The sequence below is a fragment of the Cryptomeria japonica genome, chromosome 7 (assembly GCF_030272615.1).
Source record: "Cryptomeria japonica chromosome 7, Sugi_1.0, whole genome shotgun sequence".
In the NCBI taxonomy this organism is placed as follows: Eukaryota; Viridiplantae; Streptophyta; class Pinopsida; order Cupressales; family Cupressaceae; genus Cryptomeria; species Cryptomeria japonica.
The window spans coordinates 718,845,645-718,871,495 of NC_081411.1; positions in this window are offsets into that span (position 1 = coordinate 718,845,645).

Genomic DNA, 25,851 nt, shown 5'->3' on the forward strand with positions numbered 1-25,851 from the left:
TTTCTCAACTGTAGACACACTGATTAATGTTACATCATCATTCTTTAATGCAATATTATCTAAGAAATCAGCCATGATGTTCTTTGATATTTCTATCCAGTTAATAGGAAATGCACAAAAATGGTCAATCACATCCCAAACAACATCTTTATATCTTTTCAAATGATCATTTTTGGATGCATATTTAGACCTTATCTGAGAAACCACCAACTCTGAATCATACAATTCAACATATTAGGGTCTATCTTCTCAATTACCCTAGGAGCATGTGATTCTCTATACAAATTAATCTGGCTTCCATTTATTGGGATTGTATCATATGAAAGATCTAACTGAACATTTCCCCCCACTGCTGTGGCCCATTGTTTGGATAATAGCATGCCATAATGAGGTTTTGCATCAGTTACTATGACATCCATCTTATATGTTGCTTCAAGAAATGATGCTATCTTTACCTCCACATCTTTCATTATACCTACCATAGGTACTTCTCTATTATCCATAGCATAGTACTTCCCATAGATAATATACCGATAATCCCAACTCTTTCATGACACCATATGGCATCACATTTGTAGCAGCACCAGAGTCTATCATACAATTTTTAATTAACCTTTTATTCACTAAAACAAAGTTACATAAAAAGGATCAACCTGTGAAGGTTCTTGTGTAATAGTAGTTCCCACATATATCTCTAGAGTTTGCAACTCATGACCCTTTTCATCCTTCATGGTATTTGTAGACAAAGCTGCACTATTATATGATATATTAGAAAATAGAGAGAGAGCAGCTTCTCTGTGTTCCTTTATTTTCAACAGTTCTACCAATGGGACTATACCCTTCATTTGGGTCAAAGCCTGAGTCATATTAAAAGTGGAACTATTAATTGGCTCAGTATTAATTTTGGTCTTTTCTACTTTAGGTTGACTTGCCTTTTTATCTATAGCAGTCCCTTGTAAATCACTAGTAGTATTATTATCTGCAATTTTGGCTACATCTTTGGATTGGTCACCTTTTGTATGACCATCTTGAGGCAGAGCATTATTGCTTGTTGTCCTTTTCTGAGATACTTCTTTCATAAACAAGGACCTAGGTTCACCCTGATCCCCATCCCTTTTACTACTTCTCAGATTGTAATTATGCTTGGCTTTGGCTATGGCAGCCTTGGTAATATTTTTTACCTCTTCATCACTAGGTCTTCTGAGATGAACTTCTTCATCTTCAATAGTTACCACATTTAAGTGGGATGCCAATCAATTTTCAGCTGCCCTTGATAACATTCATTATAACTTAGTGCATCATACTCACTGGATTCACTTTGTGAAGACTCATTATCACTTTCAACAATGGTGTCAAACATGTTAATATGAGGCTCACTCTCCTTTCTCATGGATTCATCCAGAGCTTGAGCCACAACACACTGATGGGGAGAATGTGGCCCATCACATGCCATGCACCAAGGAGTATTTTCCATATTGTGTAAATTTTCTCCTTTTAAAGGATCTGGGATGTCTTGGTTTTGTGTGTTCTTTGACTTATCATGATGGGGTTTATCATCCTTCCAAGTGGTATTACATGGCATATCATATAATCTGGGAGGCCTATCTTGCCAATTATAATGAGGTTTGTCATTCTTACTTACCTTAGCAATAAGATCTTTCATAGTAGTCATTAATTTTTCTATTTTGTCTTCTTCCTTGGCAACTTTATTAGGTTGTTGTTTTGATTCTTTCCATAGCCTACCATCAGTCCTCCTTCCCACTTTTCTAGATGCTTTCCTATTGCTTTCTACATTTATGGAAATTCTAAAAGCATCTCTCAGACTATATGGGTTTTTATCCATCGAAATGTATACCATTTTACAGTCAAAAGCATTATAGTAAGTGTTCAAACACATATTATCATCTAATCTCATCACTTGGTAGAGCCTATGCATTGCTTTCTGCAACCTAGCATTGAAGTCTGTGACAATTTCATTATAAGACTTCCTGATATTGTTGAACTCGTTGAGCCCTACAATTCTATGGGGAGAGGTTTCCCCCCTACTATTTTTAAGGGGGTTTATCACCATATTGCTCTTGAAACCAATTCTTAAACTCCTCCCAAGAACAAATTCTATTCACAGGCAGAGCTCTATACCAATCCCTTTCATCATCCACCAAGGATTGTATAAATAATTTCATTATGACATCTTCATCTACAATCTCATAATCATTTACCAGGTCACCAAAAGATTTTAAGTGCTCTTCTGCACTTATAGCATTATTGCCAGCAAATTTATGGAGCCTATCCCTCAATTCAGTAGGAACATGATTAGGGTACCCTGGGATTCCCTCAAAGAAAATTTGTCTGTATAACTCCAAATTAATGGGTCTTCTCTGGAACTAGTTACCAGTAAGGTTATTACCCATGTTCATTCTCACATTAAGACCATGAGTTGGAGGTACTTGGTTACTTTGATTAGTAATAGGGGCTTGACTAACTAGACTGACACTCAAAGGTGGAGTTGACTAAATTTTGATTATAGGGTGTGAGGTATGCTGAGGTGGAAGCTTATTTGGGTTAGTAGAAGGGAAGATTATGGGAGGAGCCTTTAGATAATTAATTTTTCTTGTAAACTCTTGATTGGCTGCTTCTAACTTATCTCTCTCCAATTCCCTTTTCAGAGCTTCCTTTTCTTTCCTCATCCTTTCTATCTCTACCTCATGTGTAGACAACCGATGAGATATTTCCTCTGTAGTCTTAGATCCAGATCCAGTTTCCATGCACTTTTTATTTCCTTTGTCAATATTAGTTCTAACAGGTTGTGGATCACTAAGAAACTCCCTACTAGGTTGCACAACAAACTTGTGTGTGGGGTCAGTCTTGACAGTTATATTTTCTTTGATAACTGGACCTCTTTCTCAGTCTTGGTTTTCTCTTGAGTGAACAATTCAAGATCAGCAATCTGCCTTAAAAGCCTATCTCTCTCAATCAATTTTTCCTTAACTTCCTTCTCCTTATTTGTTTCTTTTTGTGTTCTTAGAGAAATCAATTGATGAACTCTTCTATTGAGAGCCTCAATTTCTTGGGATACTTCATCTGCATCAAGGAAAACCTCTTCAGAATCTGACATATTGACTTGGTCAATATCAATCAGAGTAATATTCCCATCTATAGTTCTCGATACATAATCCATCTTAACATTAGAATTATTTCTATCCTTCCCAGACAAGCTAACATGAGAAATCTTCTGATTCAAGACTTGGACATCTTCATTATTACCAAATAAACCAGAATGAAAACCTAGAATGTCTTGCTCAGATTCACAAGAAGAATAATTTAAATTTGCATATATGGGTCTTTCAGATGACTTACTCATGTGACTGCTTTTCTATATCCAGGCAACATTAGATGGTTCATGTGCAATTGATTTTTTCTAGCCTTTTCAGGCCTGCTCAGGTAATCCCCCTTGCAATGTCTCTTGAGGATTTCTCCTCATGAATGATTTGGTGTTCTTTACTCTTTGCATTATATTCATTTTCCTTAACATGAATTATGCTTATTTAAGAGCACTGGTTATTTCTTGTTAGAGTTGCCACCCAAAACTATGGGAAAATAAGGAAATAAGCTTGGCAAATAAATCATAGAAAATAGTAGAACAAGGAAGTCTTCAGAGAGAAAATAATAAAGATCGAAAGTAAGACAACCAGTTACAAGGATCAAATACACATTGATGCTCTGAAAAAATGGACAATGTTACACAAAAGCATGTGGTCGTATAAAACACAAACACAAAAAGCAAAGACAAACATTAGTGTCAATCAACCAAAAACTAGTCTAAGCAAGCACATCAAAAGAGACACTAAAAACATGATAAAATGTTTAACTATGGAAGCAAATACAACAAGGAATCTCCAAATTCCTTCTAACATGCTCTTAGCTCCTTCTCCTTTGTTCCTCTCCTCTCCAAGTTCCAAATTAGTGTAGCTTTTAGTAGTTTTTTGCACTATGGATGTCTTATGGAGATTCGAGATTGAAAATGCCTATAAACTTATGCTATGCAAGTGTAAAATAAGCTAAATATGAGATGCTATGAAATGAAATAAGATTTATTTTAGTCCAAAATGACAATAAATTAGTGATTTTATGCTAAAATGCTCTCTAAAATTGACTATAGATTAAATGCATACAAGTTTTCAGGATCTGGATTATGAAGAAATGGGCTCTATTTATAGGAAAAATAGAGCAATGGATGGTTGAGATTGAGTAATCTCAATAAGGGTCAGGATTGAATGATATTCAATCCATGTGAGGACTTAAACCCAATCCCAGGATGATAAATGTCAACATGAGATAGTTTGAGAGGAGAGGGAATAAGCATTAAATGTTTGACATGACCTAAGAGTTAACTTGGAAGTTAAGGTCAAGATTGGGTTGAGTAAATAAATTCTTTATTCAAAGAATAATGCTTTTATCCAATGGATAAACTCTAGTGCAAAGGTAAAATGGATAACCATGGTCAAAGCAATAAATTCTTGAGGAGACACATGGGTCACATGAGGGTTAAGTTTAGGGGTCAAAGTCCCTAACCATGGGTGCAAATGGAATTAACCATAAATGGTCATGTAAGAGCCATTAGAGGTTTGGAAGACTTTAGGGGTTAATTTGTTGAACACACAAAGCATTTAATGCTTTTCAAAGACTTTGAAGTCTTTGAGAAGTGACTCTAAGTTGCTTAGGAATGTGACAATAATTAGGAGATGGATTAGGCTAATTAGGAAGGACTTAGAAGAATCTAGAAGGGGGTTAGGATTGCAAGTGGGTTTGGTAGGTGAGGGAAAATAGGATTTATTTAAAATAAAATTTATTTATTTCAATAAATAGGTGCAAGTTGCATTTTTAGGAAAATGCAAGTGGAGGGGATTTAATGATTTAAATAAATGTTTTATTTAATTTATTTCAAAGAGGAAAGGGGATGAAATAGAATAAATAGGATTTATTCATTTAATTGATTGTGAATTTTGGTTTAATGAATTAATTAAAATAAATTGAATAATTTATTTAATTAATAGGAAAATGATTTGAAGATGAATTAATTAAATGTTAATCTAATTAACTGCTGGCTAGTGGATTTTTAATCAAATAAATAGCAAATATTCATTTAATTAAAATGGACAAATTTATGTGACTACATTTGCCCCTCTTTGAGATGGTGCCGTTTATCACGTCGTTTCAAAGAAAGAAAAATAGGTGTGAAGAAATGCCCCATAAAATGTTAATTTAATGGGTGGTATGCCCCCTCAAGAGATGGGCCGAAAATTTTGAAAAATCGGGCAATCTCTCGAAAAAGAATGAAAACTGGCGGGGTGATAGAAGAGAAGAATTTAGCAATACCACGGAAAGAATGGGAGAAAATGGAGTGAAACAGAGAAACAACAAGCCAGTGAGTACCTTTAGGTCAAGCATAATATACAATGCAAATGTGGTGTGTACTTTTGATTGATGTTATATAATTGATTAAAATTGGTTGAACAATCTGGTGCAATTGGTTTAATTGCCCAAGTCAAGTCAAAACATGATAGTTGATGTCACTTGGTCACTTGGACAGGATAAAGTCTGAGTAAGTGAATCAAAGTGACCTAATGTGACTTAGAAAATTGTTGTAATTTGCTCGATGAAGTCAAGGTATATGAAGCAAAATACTCATTGAGACTTTAGACAATTGATGTAATTGTCAGTTGGATTGTGTTGGATTGGTTGATCAATTGATAGTGTGGGCATGGGATGGATGGTTGTGGTGAATCATAGCAGCCTCATTGAGACTAGGTCATTATGAGAAATGCATGTTGTAGTCTAGGATTACCATGATCGATTACCTATTGAGACCCAAAGATACTTGATCAGAGTATCTGTTGATAGTCTAGGTGTGTGTGTGTCGATGTGCCTATGAAGATAGAGTAACTTGCTTGATTGGGTTGACTTAGGATGGGAAACGCAGCTCGTCCTATTTAGAGATGGATGGTGATGAACGTGGCTTGATTAGGTTGATGGGAAACGATGAAGGGATTATGATGATGACCAAGATAGGGAGGGTGAGGGGGGATTCAATGTTAGATAGAAGATATGGAGGACCTAGGACCGATTCCTATGGAAGAAGATGAGTAAAATAGAGTATGCATTGTTATGACTATGTATGCATGATATGTAGTTATTATGAATATATGGATGGGTGGAATGCAATATAAATAGATGAGATGGTGGTGGTGATCCATAGTGCTTTATTTTCATCATTGAGCTTTAAAATGTTGTAAGAAAATACAAGCAACTTGACATAATGATTCAAGATGACCTGAGTATTCCTTACATGGATTTTGATATAGCAAGTTAACACAAGAAACTTGATATAATGGATCAAGTTGACCTAAGTATTGCTTGCAGAATAGACAAGGATTATTTCCTTTCATGCATGACTTGGAACATCCTCCTTGATCTTTTGCCGATCATATCTCGAGACAAGTTCATACCGTAGTAAGAGATAAACCATTATCGAGCTTGGATGAGGTAGTAGGAACCAAAGATGGAGCATTGTACCTGCAAGCAATCAACATATATAAAGAATAAAGAATATGGACCCTTGATAATGGTTCATGCTCATATGGTCGAGGTATATGCTATAGTCAGCAAGCCATAGTGATCTATGACTATATTTTGTATATGATCACGTAACTTAGTGAACTTCCCATGTAGACACCATTAGTACATGCCCCAGAACTTCATCAGAATAATTAATAGAAGACATACAAAAAATGCTCTAGGAACCATCTCGACCACTCTAATCACTTGTGGATATCCTGGAGTAGCGTAATAACTTGACATAAATGAATAAATAACCTACAAATAAACCAAGTACTTGATAGCTTTAAACATAATTTTCTTGTCAAAGAAAATGTCATCTTGTCTTTGTTTTGGTAAGGAAGGATGCATCCTTGTGAAGACAGTTTTGTATTTCAGTGTTGATTGTTTGGTCGATGTGAGAAGTGGTCATTGTTTAGATTATTTCATAGTGTTTGTTTGGTATCTTCTTGGATGTGTACGTACGATGTGTTGTCATGTTTTTGATTGAATTTTGATGTTTTGTCATGTTTGTTTTGCTTTTGTGAGTGTTTTTGAATTTTTTTGGTATTTTGTGGGATAATTTTCCAATGTTTTTGGATTTTGAGAGATAGTTTTGAATGAAGAACTCAATGAATCACAACTAATGCAGAATCCACTTCCATCAATAGGTTAAGGGGATTGCCCCCAATTTAGACATAACTATGAAAAAGCAGGATGCAAGATGCATGAAATACTATCCTTGATTGCAGATCAATAATAAGTCATGGTTTGGATGGATGGATGAATGGATGAAATGAATGTGATCGCAACAAGTCTGAAAGACAATGGAGCCATAGCCTTTACGAGTGGTGCCTGTTTGCTAGGTTTTCACCATCGCACTTACCCAAGGTGCCACCGGAGTGGTTGTTCACCGTTTGGATGCATGATTTTTCTTTATTATTGTGATGTTTTTGTATTTTCTTCTTTAGGACATTTATCTGAATGTTTTTTATGTTTTTCTGGTATGTATGGGAGCTTGATGCTCTGTATGACTTATGTATAAAACCATTTGAGGTGCATGTTGTTGATCGGATCTGCTAGCAGTTCTCCTTCTAAAGTAGCCAATTGATATGCCCTGGACCCAAATACAGTAGTGATAACATATGGACCCAACTAGTTTGATTCAAACATCCCCTGATGTTCTCGGTTTGGTTGGTTATTCAGATTCTCTCAAAGAACAAGATCACCTACCTTGTGAGGCCTCACCTCAACTCAATCTATCATTTTAGTGATTTTTATATATTAACTATTATGGATACTTTATTTTGATGCATTTTGGAATTTAGAACTTATATGATTTCAGGATTTGGATAACATTGCTATATTTTGATGATTTACTTATATGTTTTATGAGATAGAACACTACATTATTATTAGATAAGATGATATTGCAATGATAGATGTCGTTATTGAATTTGTAGGACTTTACTATGATAATAGAACTATGATGTATGGTTAAGCTTATGTGAATTAGGATGAAATTGCTTATGTGAAATTGCTTGATAAAAGATGTATTTAATCTGTTCAGATGTAAATTGTATGCAAGTGATGATGTGTATTGTTATTCCTTTGAATTATATTATATGTGGATATTTGAAAGTACTAATGTGCAAATTGAGATGCACGGGAAGTTATCCATGTGACCATGGAAATTTATGGAGAACCAAACCTAGACTTATGTATGTTCGTAAGCCAGGGGTTGTCTATTTGGAGAGACAACACCCCGTTTGTGTTGTATTTTATTTGTAACAGTATATGTTGCATGTGTGTTAAGTGTTATTTAAAATTATTGTGTAAAATCCACAAGAGACGATTTCATGTTTTAAATTGTAAAAGTGTTTTATTTGTGTCACTTGACACATGTGTGGATTTAAGTTTAAATGTTTTATTTTTGTCTCTTGGTGGGAAAGTGTTCAACTATAACTTTTTCAATTAATATAATGTGATGTCATAAATACCTTGGGAAAAGCATCTTTGGAGAGGTCAACATATGTTTGACCCAAAAATAAACTTCAGAGGGGTTTAAAATGGGTTAAATGAACACCTAGGGGTAGTTTAATAGGGTTTCCTAAAGCCCATAAGGTATACCTAAGGGTTAGGGATAATTTTAGGCAAGTTTCTAGTCCTAAGTGACCTTTTTGACATTCTTAAATTTGAGTTTTCTGAGTTGTACGAAAATTGAAATTAGAAGTTTGAACCTAGTTGTAAACTTTCCTATTCGAAGGAGAGTTCTCTTTCCCATTCTGTCTTACCTTCCTCTTTAGTTTTTAGAAACTTGTGAGAACTGGGAGAATGAGCTTCTTAAGAAAGAATTTGAAATTTTGAGGGTAATCACCCACTCTCCATTTTTGGAGATGAGAATTTTTGAAAAAAGAATAGAATAGATTTGAATAGTAAAATTTGGTTAAGGGTAGAAGAAGAAGATCCGTGGAATTGGGCATCTCTTCCTCAAATTCTATCCTACCTTTGGGCAGATTAAGGTTGGTTACATTCTTCTTTAAATGACTTCTATTTGCATGTGTTTGGAAGGTAGGTTCGTGTAAGAACTTTGTTTTCTTGTATGTCCTTTTTGGGAATTTCATTTGGTATTTTACATTATGTTTTGTATGTGTTTTGGGAGTTTTTCAAGACCCCTTACTCTTGGGAGAGAGGAGGATCTTGCGGGTGGTAGCAGTGACAACCCTCGAGTGAGAGACTCTCATTTTGAGAGCGATCACAAGGGATTTTTGTGTGACCCTTGCTGCATGGCCTGTTTGTGCAATGGGGGTAATAAGGAGGGATATAAGGCTAGAATGTCTTGGGGGGCATAAGGAATAAGGGGTTGAAATTCTTGATGTATCTATTGTGCCATGAGGTGGCTACATGTTTTCCATACTTGTAGTTCTCCTCAGGGTATTGGTCCACTACCACCCTTGAAAAAGTCATCACCAAAGTGTGGTGCAGTGTAGCCAAGTTGGCAGTGTGTTTGAAGTCTGTGTGTTTTATGTCTTCTATGTGTTTGCGTGTTTGTTACCCATCTAGGGCTTGGTTCTTCGAGCTCGGGGGTGGCTACCAGTTAGCCTAGGCTGGGAGGTGAGCACTCCATGGTCATATTTGTGATTTATTATGTAGGATTGTCAGGAGAAAGGAATAGGACAAGTGAAAAGTTGCAGGAGATTATTGTTGCAGAAATTTAATTGCAATTGTATTTATTAGTTTTAAAAGGAGGAATACACCCTCATTCGTTGGAATGAGAGGCTAATTGTAAATTCGAAATATAGATATGACATTAGTTATTGTATTTAAATAAAGAAATATCTTGTAAACTTTGCAGAATATCTTTAATATTGTAAAAAGCTAGATATATTCCTACTTTCTATTAAAAAAGAATTACTTTAGAATTGCATGCAAAAGTCCTTGTATTGTGAAAATCTCTTTTATTTAATTCTGTGCTTTTCTTTTATCTGTGAATTTGTTTTCATTTTAATTGCAGAAAATATGAGTTGTAGTTGTTGTTAGATTTTAATAAAAATATCTAGTCAGTTGCTGTAGGAATTGCAGAATCAGTAAATGTATTAGTTGCAGAAAGAAATAATGTATTCCTAAATTAGTATTCCCTAAGTTCAAAAATAAACATTAAATAGAAAAGGCATAAGTTAGATTTGCATGCATATTGTATATTGAAAAATAAATTATTTATTTTTGTTTCCTGTAAAAGCAATATATTAGAGTGAAGTTTGAAAATCACTAACCCATCTATATCCTCTTCATCTAAATCAAAATACTAGAGCCTATTTATTTTAATTGGATGCCTCATGGAATTTATAAATTCATACAAATATAGTATTAAGGCAATTTGCATGTATATCATTATAACTATGTTTTAAAAAAATAAAATAAAATAAAATGCGTTGAATATATATATATATATATATATATATATATATATATATATATAAAAGAGATGTATATCAATATATATATATATATATATATATAAATTTATCTATTTTAAAAAAAAAAACATAAAAATAAATATAGTTATAACTTTTTAAAAAAAGGGTTTTTTTTGTATTGCCGCAGACCCCACTGTGTACACATAGTGGTCAGCCTTGTGGCTTCTACTGTGTGAACACACATTGTGGGCCGTGGCTTTCACTGTGTGGTCACACAGTGTGGGCTATTGCAGCTCCCACTGTGTGGACACACAGTGTCGGCCGCGGCCGCCACTGTGTTGACACACAGTGGTGTGGGCCGCTGTGGCTCCCACTATGTGGACACACACTGGTGCCGCGCCACCACTATGTGGACACATAGTGGTGCCCCCTCGCCCCCTTTAACCTACGAAATTTACCATGGCCGCTGCTCAATGGGTTTCAGCCCTGCATCAAAGTGTTGATAAAATATATATATATATTAAACCCTAGCTCGGGTAGGTCTAGGGTAATAAATAAATCAAATAAAATGGTAACTTATTTAGATTAGGGCCATTTTATAATTGAAAATCCCTAATTAGGGTTTGAAGGGCTTAATTCCTATTAAGTTGGGAAATCTTTTATGAAGGCTAATATATATATATATATATATATATATATTTGGGTAAGTATTATTATGTTGATACAAATATTTAAATACCCATATATGATATTTAATAGGAAGTTGGGGAAAATTTAAAGAATAAAGCCTAACCTTATATTTTAAAATTTGTTTAGTATGGTAAATACTTAATTGTGCCTAGTTAATCTAATTAGAGTATTTACTTTTAAGTTTGGATTTAAAAGGGATTAATTTAAGCACCTTTCATTTTGATGTTAGAATGGATGCTAGAAAAATAATTTTTAATTAGCTTTCTAAAGTCGATTAATAGCTACCCATAATTAATTTTGCCCATGTAAATTAAATATCTAAACTAAATGACACTTTAATCGATTATTTTAATTATTGATTTAAAAATGGATTTTAGACTATATAGTCTTATTGGAGATTAAATATATCTTCATCTACTATTTTTAATGAGTTTGATTTAATTAAACTATTGACTACGTTTGATGAGAATATAAATTAAATCATTCAGTTTTCTGCAAATAAATTTTAATTAATTTCGTTACTTAGTTTAGTATCAGAGTTAGCTCGAATATAGATATGGAAAACATGTTAATGCATGTCGGGTTAGCGAACTTTGTTAATTAATTAGTATTTAAAAAAAAAAAATTATTCTATTTTTGCCCTAAATTTTGGGCATGACATTTTGGTATCAGAGCAAGGTTTCCACACTAGGAACCTTACTCCACTTACATTTTGCCCTAGATTATTTAAAATATTTTTTTTTAAATTGATTTTATAAGACATTTAAATTTAATTGAATTAATAATATCCTAAAAAAGAAATTAGTTATTTATTTTTCTTTATTTTCCTCTTAGGATGCCTCTGACAACGTGACAAGCTCGCAAGCGCGGATGGGGTCCTAGACGTGTGTGCATAGCATGTGAAGAGGTAGTGAGGGAGGCATCGGTTCCAAAAGAGAACCCAAGAGAACCTCCTGAACAGCCAAATGAACCTAACCGAGACCTCTTAGCAGCAATACAAAATCTTATTGGCATAGTTCAGGAAAGGATCCTAGCAGAGAACCCTTAGGTTAGAAGTCATGACTCTGGGAGTCATAGATCTGTTGATAGAGAATGAAGTAGGAGCCCAGCTCCTATTCCTATAGAGAGCCAGGGTGGAAATGAGCCAAAGTCTGTGCATATGCCAGGACCACCTCCAGTGGTGGAACTAGTTTATTTTGAGAGAGCTCATTGGGATCTAGGGGATCTTATCAGGGAGGTCATGCGCCTCTAGCCACCATCCTTTGGAGGGTCTACCGATGGGGTAGAGGCCAAGGCATGGCTTTTGAGTCTTGAGAGGTGCTTTGCATTGTGTTCTTATGAGAGCAACCTAAAAGCATGTGTCACAGTTCATCTGTTGAGAGAGTCGGCCTCCACTTGGTGGAGACAAGAAGAGTACAAATGTAGATTAGTTCCTGATACTCTCACTTGGTAGATATTCACAGATAGGTTCCATGAGAGGTACCTATCAGAACACTTCAGGCAGCATCGTATAGATGAATTTCATGATCTCCAACAAAAAGGCTAATCAGTAGCCCAGTATAAGAGTAAATTCTTTGAGTTGTTACCTTATGTAGATTATCTAAAGGATGAGAAACTTCTTGTAAACCGCTTCATCAGAGGGTTAAATGTCGGTATAGCCGGGCCTGTTAGGATGTCCACTTCAGAGAGCCTTCGGGTTGTTGTGGAGAAGGCACTGATTGCTGAGGAAATTCAGGTCAGACCATAGGACAATAGGGATCGGTTTCAGAACCAAAATCCCACACCTCAGACTTATGGATTCCAAAAACCATATTAGAAAGGAAACAATCAAAATTATCAGGGGTTCTCCAAACCACCTCCTACACAACAGACACCACAGAACTAGAGGGAGAAGCCTCCATAGTATCAGTAGGGCTGCAAGCCCAAGCAGTGGCAGACTCAAGGACAGAGATGTGATCAAAGAGATAGGGGCAGTACACACAGTCGATGAGGACTCAGCAGTCCTCCAGGGGTGGGTACAACGGATCCAGTAGGACAGGAGGTCAGGCTTTCTCTAGGCCACAAGCCACCCAGTTCCAGGCATGGGGTGCTTGCTTTACATGTGGAGCCATGGGGCATATGGAGAGGGATTGCCCTTAGGGTTAGGTGGCAAGGAATCAGCGGATGGCCACTTTAGTGCTGACAATTAGTGATCTGGGTAGGTCCAATAGAGTATTCACAGCGGTTGACAACCGCCAGGCTGAGCATCAGGCCACGGTTATCAAATCTATAGGTATGATCAAAGGTAACAATGTATCTATTTTGTTTGATTTAGGAGCTACTGACTCCTTTATATCTCCATTGGTTTTTGAGCATTGTGGGCTAGTGGCAACTAGATAGGGTGTCAGTTGGGAAGTGGAATTAGCTTCAAGGGCTAGAGTGTCAGTGCAATAAGAGGTTAGGGAATGTCAGCTACAGATTGGCAAGACCACCACTTTAGTAGACGTTAGAGTGACTCCACTTGGATCTTTCAGAATCATACTTGGCATGGATTGGCTTTATGCCCACAGAGCCAAGATGGATTGCCACTTGAAAAAGATTGAGTGTGAGGATGATCATGGTTTGTCCATAGTTATTACTGGGATTCAGAGGCCCGTGTCTCTTCGTATGATCTCTACAATGCAGCTTAAGTGGAGCATGCAAAAGGGATGTCAACTTTTTGCTATCACTATCAGTGACAGAGGAGAAGAGGAAGAAAAAGAAACATCGCTTGATGACCATCCTATCCTTAAGGGATATTCAGATGTATTTCCTTCAGAGTTACCAGGAATGCCTCCCTGTAGAGAGATTGATTTTCATATAGACCTAGTATCAGGTGCCGAACCAGTTTCCAAAGCACCTTATAGGATGACCACAAATGAGCTAAATGAACTCAAAATACAGCTTGAGGAACTCCTTGACAAGGGTCATATTCGTCCTAGCATATCCCCTTGGGGTGCACCAGTCATCTTCATTAAGAAGGAGGATGGATCTCTCTGATTATGTATGGATTATCTGCAGCTAAATAATGTAACCATCAAGAACTAATATCCTTTGCCCAGAATTGATGATTTATTCGACCAACTTTAGGGTGCCAAAGTCTTTTCCAAAATAGATCTAAAGTCAGGATACCATCAGCTGAGAATAGTGGAGAGTGATATCCACAAGACCACATTTCACACTAGATATGGTCACTATGAGTTCACCGTAGTCCCATTCAGACTTACAAATGCCCTAGTAGTTTTTATGAGCCTCATGAATGGGGTGTTCTGTACATTTCTGGACCGTTTTGTTATTGTGTTTCTTGATGATATATTGATATATTCCTAGAATGAGAAGGAGCATGAGGAGCACCTGAAACAGGTATTACAGTGTTTGTAGGATAACCAGTTGTTTGATAGTTTGTCGAAGTGTGCTTTCTTTTGGTCAGAGGTCAAGTACCTTGGGCACATTATTTTGAGTGATGGGATCTCAGTTGACCCATCAAAGATTAGGGCTATTATGGATTGGCCAGCACTAGCCAGTGTGACAGAGGTCAGGAGTTTCATGGGCTTAGCAGGGTATTACTGACGTTTAGTTGAGGGATTCTCCAGAGTCGTACACCCTATTACTTCTCTTCAGCGTAAAGGAAAGAAATTTGAGTGGACAGAGAAGTGCGAGAAGGCCTTTCAGGAACTCAAGAATGCACTTACTAGTGCTCCTATCCTTGTTGTACCAGATCCCACAACTGACTTCATGGTTTGTACAGATGCTTCACTAGAGGGTTTAGGAGCAGTTCTTATGCAGGATGGTAGGGCCATATCTTTCGAGTCTAGGAAACTTAAGACTCATGAACTTAATTATCCCACTCATGACCTTGAGCTCGCAGTAGTAGTGCATGCACTTGTGAGGTGGAGACACTTCCTTTTAGGTCATCACTTCGAGCTGCATTTAGATCATTAGAGTCTTCAGTACATTTTCACTTAGTCGAAGCTTAATGCACGTTAGAGGAGATGGATGGAGTTCTTGTGTTAATATGATTTTGACGTTCACTACATCAAAGGAAAGGAAAACATAATTGCAGATGCTTTGAGTAGGAGACATCATGAGGTTTACACCATATCTATGAGCATGGATTTGAGAGACCATATAATACAACACTTGCCAAAGGATGGATGGTATGTAGAGGCTGGTCAGGTAATACGATCGCAGGTTACTCTAGAAGGGAAATATGTGGATTATTCTTTGGAGTCCGATGGACCATTATGCCATAGATGGTGCATTTATGTACCTTCATTCGGAGGGTTGTGAGAGTTCATTGTCACAGAGGCTCATAGAGCTCCTTATGCAATGCATCCTGGGGTTAAAAAGTTGCATGCTGACTTGAGGTAGTTATATCATTGGCCAGGAATGCGGCAGCTCATTGGTGAGATAGTAGCTCGATGCTTCGAGTGTCAGAGAGTAAAGGTAGAGCACTGCCATCTAGGTGGGTTGCCCCAGTCTCACGCTATACCAGAGTGGAAGTGGGATACTATATCCATGGATTTCATCATTGGTCTTCCTATGTCTTCTCATCGCCATGATGCTATCTTGGTGATAGTTGACAAGCTGACCAAAGTAACTCACTTTTCACTAGTCCGTACTACATTCACAGCTCTAGCAGTAGCATAGGTGTTCTTGCGAGACATTGTTAGACTTCATGGCGTGCCCCGCAAGATTATTTCTGACAGGGATTCTCTTTTCACTTCTTCCTTTTGGAAGTCATTACAGGCAGCTATGGGCACTAAGCTCAATTTTAGTACAGCCTATCACCCGAAAACAGATGGTCAGACAGAGAGGGTCAATCAGGTGTTAGAGGATATGCTTCGCATGTACGTCATCAGACCTAGTGGGAGGAGTATCTTCCCTTAGTGGAGTTTGCCTATAACAATGGGCATCACACTTCTTTGGGGATGCCACCTTATCAGGTATTATACGGCAGGCCTTGCAGGACGCCCTTGAGTTGGGATCATATAGAGGATAGAGTTCCTATTGGTCTTGAGATAGTTCAGGATATGGAACAGTAGGTGGATTTGATTAGGCAACATCTCGGAGAGGCTCAGGATAGACAGAAGAAATATGCTGATATAAAGAGGATAGATCGTAGCTACTTGGTTGGAGACAGAGTCTTCTTGAGAGTGCAACTGCATAAGAGTCCAATCCATTATGGAAAGGGTTCTAAGCTCGCACCTCACTTTGTAGGACCTTCTGAGATTCTTGAGAGGATAGGCCCAATTGCCTACCATTTAGCATTGCCACCTAGCCTATCACGCATCCATGATGTGTTCATGTATCTGTTTTGAGAAAATATATCTATGATGAGTCTCACATTTTAGATTGGGATGCCTTGTAGGTGGAGTCGGATGGGCAGCTAGCTTTGGAGCCCATTCACAATATGGCAAGCCGGACGTTGGCCCTTTGAGATCAAGAGCTGGACCAAGTTAGGGTCTAGTGGGATTGCTATGATGAGGTTATGGCTTCATGGGAGGACACAGCATGTATGAGATCAGAGTACCCCCACCTCTTTGATGAACTCCAAGAGGAAGTTCATGCCTAGAGGGGGAGGGTGTGAGGCCTCACCTTGACTTAGTCTGACATTTCAGTGATTTTTATATACTGACTATTATGGATACTTTATTTTCATGCATTTTGGAATTTAGAACTTATATGATTTCAGGATTTGGATAACATTGCTATATTTTGATGATTTACTTATATGCTATATAAGATAGAACACTACATTATTGTTAGATAAGATGATATTGCGATGATAGATGTCATTATTAAATTTGCAGGACTTTACTATGATAATAGAACTATGATGTATAGTTAAGATTATGTGAATTAGGATGATATTGCTTATGTGAAATTGCTTGATAAAAGATGTATTTAATCTGTTCAGATGCAAATTGTATGCAAGTGATGATGTGTATTGTTATTCCTTTGAATTATATTATATGTGGATATTTGAAAGTACTAATGTGTAAATTGAGATGCGCAGGAAGTTATCCATGTGACCATGGAAATTTACGGAGAACCAAACCTAGACTTATGTATGTTTGTAAGCCAAGGGTTGTCTATTTGGAGAGACAACATCTCGTTTGTGTGTATTTTATTCATAACAGTATATGTTGCATGTGTGTTAAGTGTTATTTAAATTTATTGTGTAAAATCCACAAGAGACGATTTCATGTTTTAAATTGTAAAAGTGTTTTATTTGTGTCACTTGACACATGTGTGGATTTAAGTTTAAATGTTTTATTTTTGTCTCTTGGTGGGAAAGTGTTCAACTATAGCTTTTTCAATTAATATAACATGATGTCATAAATACCTTGGGAAAAGAATCTTTGGAGAGGTCAACATATGTTTGACCCGAAAATAAACTTCAGAGGGGTTTAAAATGGGTTAAATGAACACCTAGGGGTAGTTTAATAGGGTTTCCTAAAGTCCATAAGGTATACCTAAGGGTTAGGGGTAATTTTAGGCAAGTTTCTACTCCTAAGTGACCTTTTTGATATTCTAAAATTTGACTTTTCTGAGTTGTGCGAAAATTGAAATTAGAAGTTTGAACCTAGTTGTAAACTTTCCTATTCGGAGGAGAGTTCTCTTTCCCATTCTGTCTTACCTTCCTCTTTAGTTTGTAGAAACTTGTGAGAACTGGGAGAATGAGCTTCTTAAGCAAGAATTTGAAAATTTGAGGGTAATCACCCACTCTCCATTTTTGGAGACAAGAGAATTTTTGAAAAAATAATAGAATAGATTTGAATAGTAAAATTTGGCTAAGGGTAGAAGAAGAAGATCCATGGAATTGGGCAACTCTTCCTCAAATACTATCCTACCTTTGGGTAGATTAAGGTTGGTTACATTCTTCTTTAAATGACTTCTATTTGCATGTGTTTTGAAGGTAGGTTGGTGTAAGAACTATGTTTTCTTGTATGTCCATTTTGGGAATTTCATTTGGTATTTTGCATTATGTTTTGTATGTGTTTTGGGAGTTTTTCAAGAACTCTTACTCTTGAGAAAGAGGAGGATCTTGTGGGTGGTAGTAGTGACAACCCTTGAGTGAGAGACTCTTGTTTTGAGAGTGATCACAAGGGATTTTTGTGTGACCCTTGCTGCATGGCCTGTTTGTGCAAAGGGGGTCATAAGGAGGGATATAAGGCTAGAATGCCTTGTGGGGCATAAGGAATAAGGGGTTCAAATTCTTGATGTATTTGTTGTGCCATGAGGTGGCTACATGTTTTCCATACTTGCAATTCTCCTCAGGGTATTGGTCCACTAGCACCCTTGAAAAAGTCATCACCAAAGTGTGGTGCAGTGTAGCCAAGTTGGGAGTGTGTTTGAAGTCTGTGTGTTTTCTATCTTCTATGTGTTTGCATGTTTGTTATCCATCTAGGGCTTGGTTCTCCAAGCTTGGGGGTGGCTACCAGTTAGCCTAGGCTGGGAGGTGAGCACTCCATGGTCATATTTGTGATTTATTATGCAAGATTGTCGAGAGAAAGGAATAGGACAAGTGAAAAGTTGCAGGAGATTATTGTTGCAGAAATTTAATTGCAATTGTATTTACTAGTTTTAAAAGGAGGAATACACCCTCATAAATTGGAATGAGAGGCTAATTGTAAATTCGAAATATAGACATGAGATTAGTTATTGTATTTAAATAAAGAAACATCTTGTAAACTTTGTAGAATATCTTTAATATTGTAAAAAGCTAGATATATTCCTACTTTCTATTCGAAAAGAATTACTTTAGAATTGCATGCAAAAGTCCTTGTATTATGAAAATCAGTTTTATTTAATTTTGTGCTTTTCTTTTATCTGTGAATTTGTCTTCAATTTAATTGCAGAAAATATGAGTTGTACTTGTTGTTAGATTTTAATAAAAATATCTAGTCAGTTGCTATAGGAATTGCAGAATGAGTAAATGTATTAATTGCAGAAAGAAATAATGTATTCCTAAATTATTATTCCCTAAGTTTAGAAATAAAGTTTATCCAATGTGCTATGATAAATAGTTTAGCAGGAAATTTATTCCATTCTTAGGCATTCAAAATAGAATTAAATAGAAAAGGCATAAGTTAGATTTGCATGCATATTGTATATTGAAAAATAAATTATTTATTTATGTTTTCTATAAAAGCAATATAGTAGAGTGAAGTTTGAAAATCATTAGCCCATCTATATCCTCTTCATCTAAATCAAAATACTAGAGCCTATTTATTTTAATTGGATGCCTCATGAAATTTATAAATTCATACAAATATAGTATTAAGGCAGTTTGCATGTATATCATTATAACTATGTTTTAAAAAAATAAAATAAAATAAAATGCGTTGAATATATATATATATATATATATATATATATATATATATATATATATATATATATATATATATATATATATATATATATATATATATATATATATATATATATATATATATATATATATATATATATATATATATAAAGAGATGTATATCAATATATATATATATATATATATATAAATATATATATACATATATATATTTATATATATATATAAAATATATCTATTTTATAAAAAAATACATAAAAGTAAAAATAGTTATAACTTTTTTTTAAAAAAGGGTTTTTTTTGTATTGCCGCAGACCCCATTGTGTACACATAGTGGTCGGCCTCGTGGCTTCCACTGTGTGAACACACAGTGTGGGCCGTGGCTTCCACTGTGTGGTCACACAGTGTGGGCTGCTGCGGCTTCCACTATGTGGTCACACAGTGTGGGCTGCTGCGGATCCCACTGTGTGGACACACAGTGTTGGCCGCGGCTGCCACTGTGTGGACGCATAGTGGTGTGGGCCGCTGCGGCTTCCACTATGTGGACACACAGTGGTTCCGCTCCGCCACTGTGTGGACACACAATGGCACCCTCGTCGCCCCCTTTAACCTACGAAATTTACCATGGTTGCCGCTCGATGGGTTTCGGCCCTGCATCAAAGTGTTGATAAAAAATATATATATATTAAACCCTAGCCCGGGTAGGGCTAGGGTAATAAATAAATCAAATAAAATGGTAACTTATTTAGATTAGGGCCATTTTATAATTGAAAATCCCTAATTAGGGTTTGAAGGGCTTAATTGCTATTAAGTTGGGAAATCTTTTATGAAGGCTAATATATATATATATATTTATATTTGGGTAAGTATTTTTATGTAGATACAAATATTTAAATACCCATATATGATATTTAATAGGAAGTTGGGGAAAATTTAAAGAATAAAGCCTAACCTTATATTTTAAAATTTGTTTAGTATGGTAAATACTTAATTGTGCCTAGTTAATCTAATTAGAGTATTTACTTTTAAGTTTGGATTTAAAAGGGATTAATTTAAGCACCTTTCATTTTGAGGTTAGAATGGATGCTAGAAAAATAATTTTTAATTAGCCTTTTAAAGTCGATTAATAGCTACCCGTAATTAATTTTGCCCGTGTAAATTAAATATCTAAACTAAATGACACTTTAATCGATTATTTTAATTATTGATTTAAAAATGGATTTTAGACTATATAGTCTTATTGGAGATTAAATATATCTTCATCTACTATTTTTAATGAGTTTGATTTAATGAAACTATTGACTATGTTTGATGAGAATATAAATTAAATCATTTAGTTTTCCGCAAATAAATTTTAATTAATTTCATTACTTAGTTTAGTATTAGAGTTTGCTCGAATATAGATATGGCAAAGATGTTAATGCATGTCGGGTTAGCGAACTTTGTTAATTAATTAGTATTTAAAAAAAAAAATCATTCCATTTTTGCCCTAAGTTTTGGGCATGACATACCTCGAATGTGCAAGGTCTAACTCAATGATTATAGCTTATGCTCATACGCTGTTGATAAGCCTTGAGGTGATTGTATGCAGCTTGTCATTTCTCATCAAGTAGCTCTAAGTCCTTAAGATGTGATACTCTGTAGGATTTTTCATCTATAAGATTGTGCAAGGAAACCTGTAGAGATGGTATCTCGACCTCAATAGGAAGGATAACTTCTGCACCATAGACCAATGAGTAGGGAGTTGAACATGTAGGGGTTCGAATACTAGTTCGATATGCCCATAGTGCTGGATTTAATTGAACATGCCAATCATAGCCGGCATCATTGACTGTCTTCTTGAGGATTCTTAATATGTTCTTGTTTTATGCTTCAACTTGACCATTTCCTTGTGGGTAATAGGGCGTGGAAAAGCAATGTTGTATGTGAAACTTCTCACAGAGCTCACGGACATCCTAATTTTTGAAAGGAAGACCGTTATCTATGATGGTGGACATGGGTCCACCATACCGGAAGATGATGTAATTAAGGATGAATGAGGCGATCTTCTTGCTGGTGACTTGAGTAAGTGGAACAACTTCGATCCACATTGTGAAGTATTCAGTGGCAGTAATGATAAACTTATGACTGTTGGATGAAGATGGATGGATTTTACCCATAAGGTCAAGTCCCCATTGACAAAAGGGCCATGGTGTCATGATTGGTTGCAATTCCTATGCTAGTGCAGGTATCAAATCTCCATGAACTTGACATTTTTTTCACTTTCTGACAAAGTAGCAAGAGTCTTTTTCCATGGATGGCCAATAGTATCCAGTGCGCATGAGTTTCTTGGCTAGTGACGGACTGCTTGCATGAGTTACACAAATTCCATCATGTACCTCTTCCAAGGCCTTTGTTATCTCATCCTATTCTAGACATTGAAGGAGAGTACCAACAAGACTGTGTCGATATAGGGTTTCAACAATAATGGTATATCGAGCGGTTTGGCGAATGAAAGTTTTATATTGGTTATTCGATTGGTTAGGAGGAAGTGTGTGATCATAGAGGTAGGTGTAGAACTCATTGTACCATGGGGATTCAAAACCAACAAGGCCACATATCATCTCAAATTTAGGGATATCATAAGTGAGAATCCAAAGTTGTTCTACCAAGAACTCATAGCGAGTTGAATTTTGTTGAAGATATAAGAGAGCTGCAATGGTAGCCATAGCGTCAGTAGCTCAATTCTGATCTCTAGGTATCTGCTTGAAGGTTATAGTAGTGAATGATGCCTTTAATTTGTCCACCATTTGTTTGTATGACATGAGTTTGTCATCCTTGGTCTGATATTCATCTATTGCTTATCGAATGACCAGTTGGGAGTCGCCATATACTTGTTCTTGTAACTTTCATTGTATGGCTAGTCTGAGTCCTATTATTAGTGCCTCATATTCAACTATGTTGTTTTTGCATGGAAATGTAAGCCTGTAAGACTTCGAGATGTTGTCACCTTGAGGTGTGATAACAAGAATGCCTACCCTAGAGTCATGCCTAGTGTAGGAACCATCAAAGTATAGTGTCCATGGTTGTGCTGTTGAGATCATGAATATCTCTTCATCTAGAAAATTGGAAATGAGAGGATGATCACCTATGAGTGGTGCATCGACCAACTGATTTGCAATAACATGTCCTTTCATAGCCTTACGGTCCACATAATCAATGTCAAATTCACTTAGAATCATCACCCATTTGGCCAAGTGGCCCGTCAATGCTACTTTGCTGAGTAAGTATTTAAGTGCATCAATCTTTTCAATTAGTTGTACTTTATGTGTCAATAGATAGTGCCTCAGTTTAGTGGCTGCCAAGATTACTGCTAGGCAAGCTCACTCAATAGGGGTGTAATTGAGTTCATAGCCAACCAGTGTGCAAGAGATGTAGTAAACAACACACTTTTTCCCTTCTGCATTATGTTGTGCCAGTAGTACACCCAATGCTATACTTGTTGAAATATAGAGTAATAGAGGTCTTCTCAAATTTGGTGGGATCAGTAATGGTATATTCATGAGATAGTCTTTAAGCATCTCGAATGCTTGTTGGCATCTGGCATCCCATTGAAAGTGTATGTTCTTGTGTAACAGGTGTGTAAAGGGGTGACACTTATCTGCCAGTTGTGTAATGGATCTTCGGGTGGATTGTAGGCACCCTTGTAATGTCCTTAGCTGACTGATGTTCTTCAGAGGTGGCATGCCCATGATTGCTTTGACTTTGGTAGGATTGACCTCAATGCCTTTGCTTGAGACAATGTATCCTAGAAGCTTCCTCGAGGTTACTCCAAAGACAAATTTCTTTGGGTTGAGTCGAACATGATATTGTTCCAGTCTGTCAAATATTTTCTCTAATTTGTCCAGATGGTCTTCTCTTGTGAGTGATTTTTCCAGTAATTCATCAACATAATCTTCCATTATAGTATGCATCATATCATGGAAGATGGTGGTCATTTCTCTTTGATAGGTCACTCTTGCATTCTTTAAACCAAAAGGCATTACATTCCAGCAGTATGTTCCCCATGGACATGTGAAGGTCATCTTATGTTGATCCTCTAGTGCGATCTTTATCTGGTTTTACCTTGAAAAGCCATCCATGAGTGAAAGCATTGCATGTCCTAATGTTAGTTCCACTATTATGTTGATTTTTGGTAGGGGGAAGTCATCTTTAGGACATGCCTTTTTCAGATCTCTAAAGTCAGTATAGATATGGGTGCCCCCATTTGGTTTGCCGATAGGCACAATGTTGGATATCTAGTCTACATAATCAATTGGTTGAATGAAACCAACATCTAGGAGTTTCTTAAGTTCTGCTTTGACTAGTACCATGATCTGAGGATGCATCTTACGAAGCATGTACTTGATAGGCTTAGCTCCTTCTGCTACGACAAGATGATGCATGACTAAATTAGGATCAAGACTAGGCATGTCTGCATAGGACCATGTGAAGTTGATCTGGCATTGTTTGAAGAATTTGACAAACTTAGGTTCTTCCTCTGGAGTTAAAAGAGATGCCAGATGTATGTGGTGAGGAGTTTCAAGAGTCCCCACATTGTATTCTTTTGTTTCCTCCATAAGGATTGTTGACCGTTCCTATTGTGTACTAGAGGGGAGAATGTCAAACCTTTCATCCTCAGGTGCCTCAGAGAGGTTTTCACCGTTGGATACGCTCTTTCTTTTTACTTTTGTGAGATCAAATAGTGCCACGGTGTGGTTTTCACTAGAAGATCCATGTTTTATTGTTATATTTTTGCAGCTAAAAGGTTTGGCATCTGCCCCAAGGTATGTTGCACTATTAAGTTCAATGGCAAATCCAGCTTTGTGATCCCTGCTTGGTATGTTATCCTGTAGTTCCAAAAAGTCAATGATCACCTCATCATTTTGGAAGTGGTCAAGGCATGGGGGATTAGGCTGGTTCCATTTGATGAGTTCAAGATGGATAATGGGCATTACTTCATCGATTAGGTTAAGTTCATTAGATGTGTTAGTGAGGGTTAAGACATTGTGGTGAAGGTCGTTAATGGTACTCTCCCTGTCAGAATCAGGCATAGGATGTGACGTATGGTCTATGGAAGATATTTCTAGTTCAGGAACCTAGGAGGTCTTTATTAGTGCTTCTCCATAAATAGGGATGTCTTTGCGAGGTGGAGGTAGTGATGCATCTTCCTCATTTGAAGTATTAAGTTGTACAGAATCAAATTCCCACTCATGTGACTCAGTCTCTGAGTCACTTTCCAGTAGCTGATTATTGTACCATACTGGGATATCCTTTGAGTTAAACACTGCAGGTGTGATCGGCTTATGTAGCATTTTAGATGAAATGTTTGGTGATGGAGGAAGAATTATGGGAGTCAAAGAATCTGATATAGGGATTATTAGTAGTGTTGAATCTGTTGCTTCTACTAGAATTGCCAGTGTTTTCGATACTGCTAGGAATTCAGATATAGTTGTCACTACTAAGGGTGCTATTGATGTTATTGCCACTGCTGATAGGGTTGCTAGTTTGATTGATGGGATGATTGGTGTTGTGGATGGTTTTGCTGGGATTTTTAGCCTTGATGGGGCAGTTGCTATGGTGTTTGATGCTGCTTTTATAATCAAAGGTGGCCTCTTTGTAGTAGGTTGATATAGAGGTTTGTTGGGTTTCCCTTTAAATTCAAGCTTAGGAAGGATCTCCTTTTGAAATCCCAAGCCAGTGTTATCTTTGGGATTTAATTCCAACTGTAACGGTTCATGTCTTCCTTGCTTGCAAGGTCCCAAAGCACTTTGACCATCATAACCCATTCTTTGCATAATGAGAAGGCCTTTTCCATATTGATCTGTGGGAAGCTTAGCTTGTGGGATTTATGTGGTTGATCTTTATAGATCCATTATGCTAAGTCCTCATCTCTGGTCTCTTCCTCTTGACTCTTTCCAAGGATGAACATCGTCAAAGTACATGCTGGCTTGATCAGTGGGTGTTGAAGTAATCATTGAGGTTTACCATGAGTTCTAGGAGAAGTAGGCATTTGTCCAAAACAAAAGAGTTGGCTCAAATTGTACTCCCCATGACCTTCCTCTACTATTTTCATTTTGAGCTTCTCTTGCTTGGGTATAGTGGTTTTTGAACTAGAAAGAGAGGCTAGACTTACGTATGATGTGGAGGAGATGGCTTCTCTATTGTTGGGAATGATAATCTCTGGTTGATGATTTATATTATGACAATATGTAAAGGGATTTGCATCTCCCAAGATTATGATTTCTACACCATTATGCGGGAACTTGATAC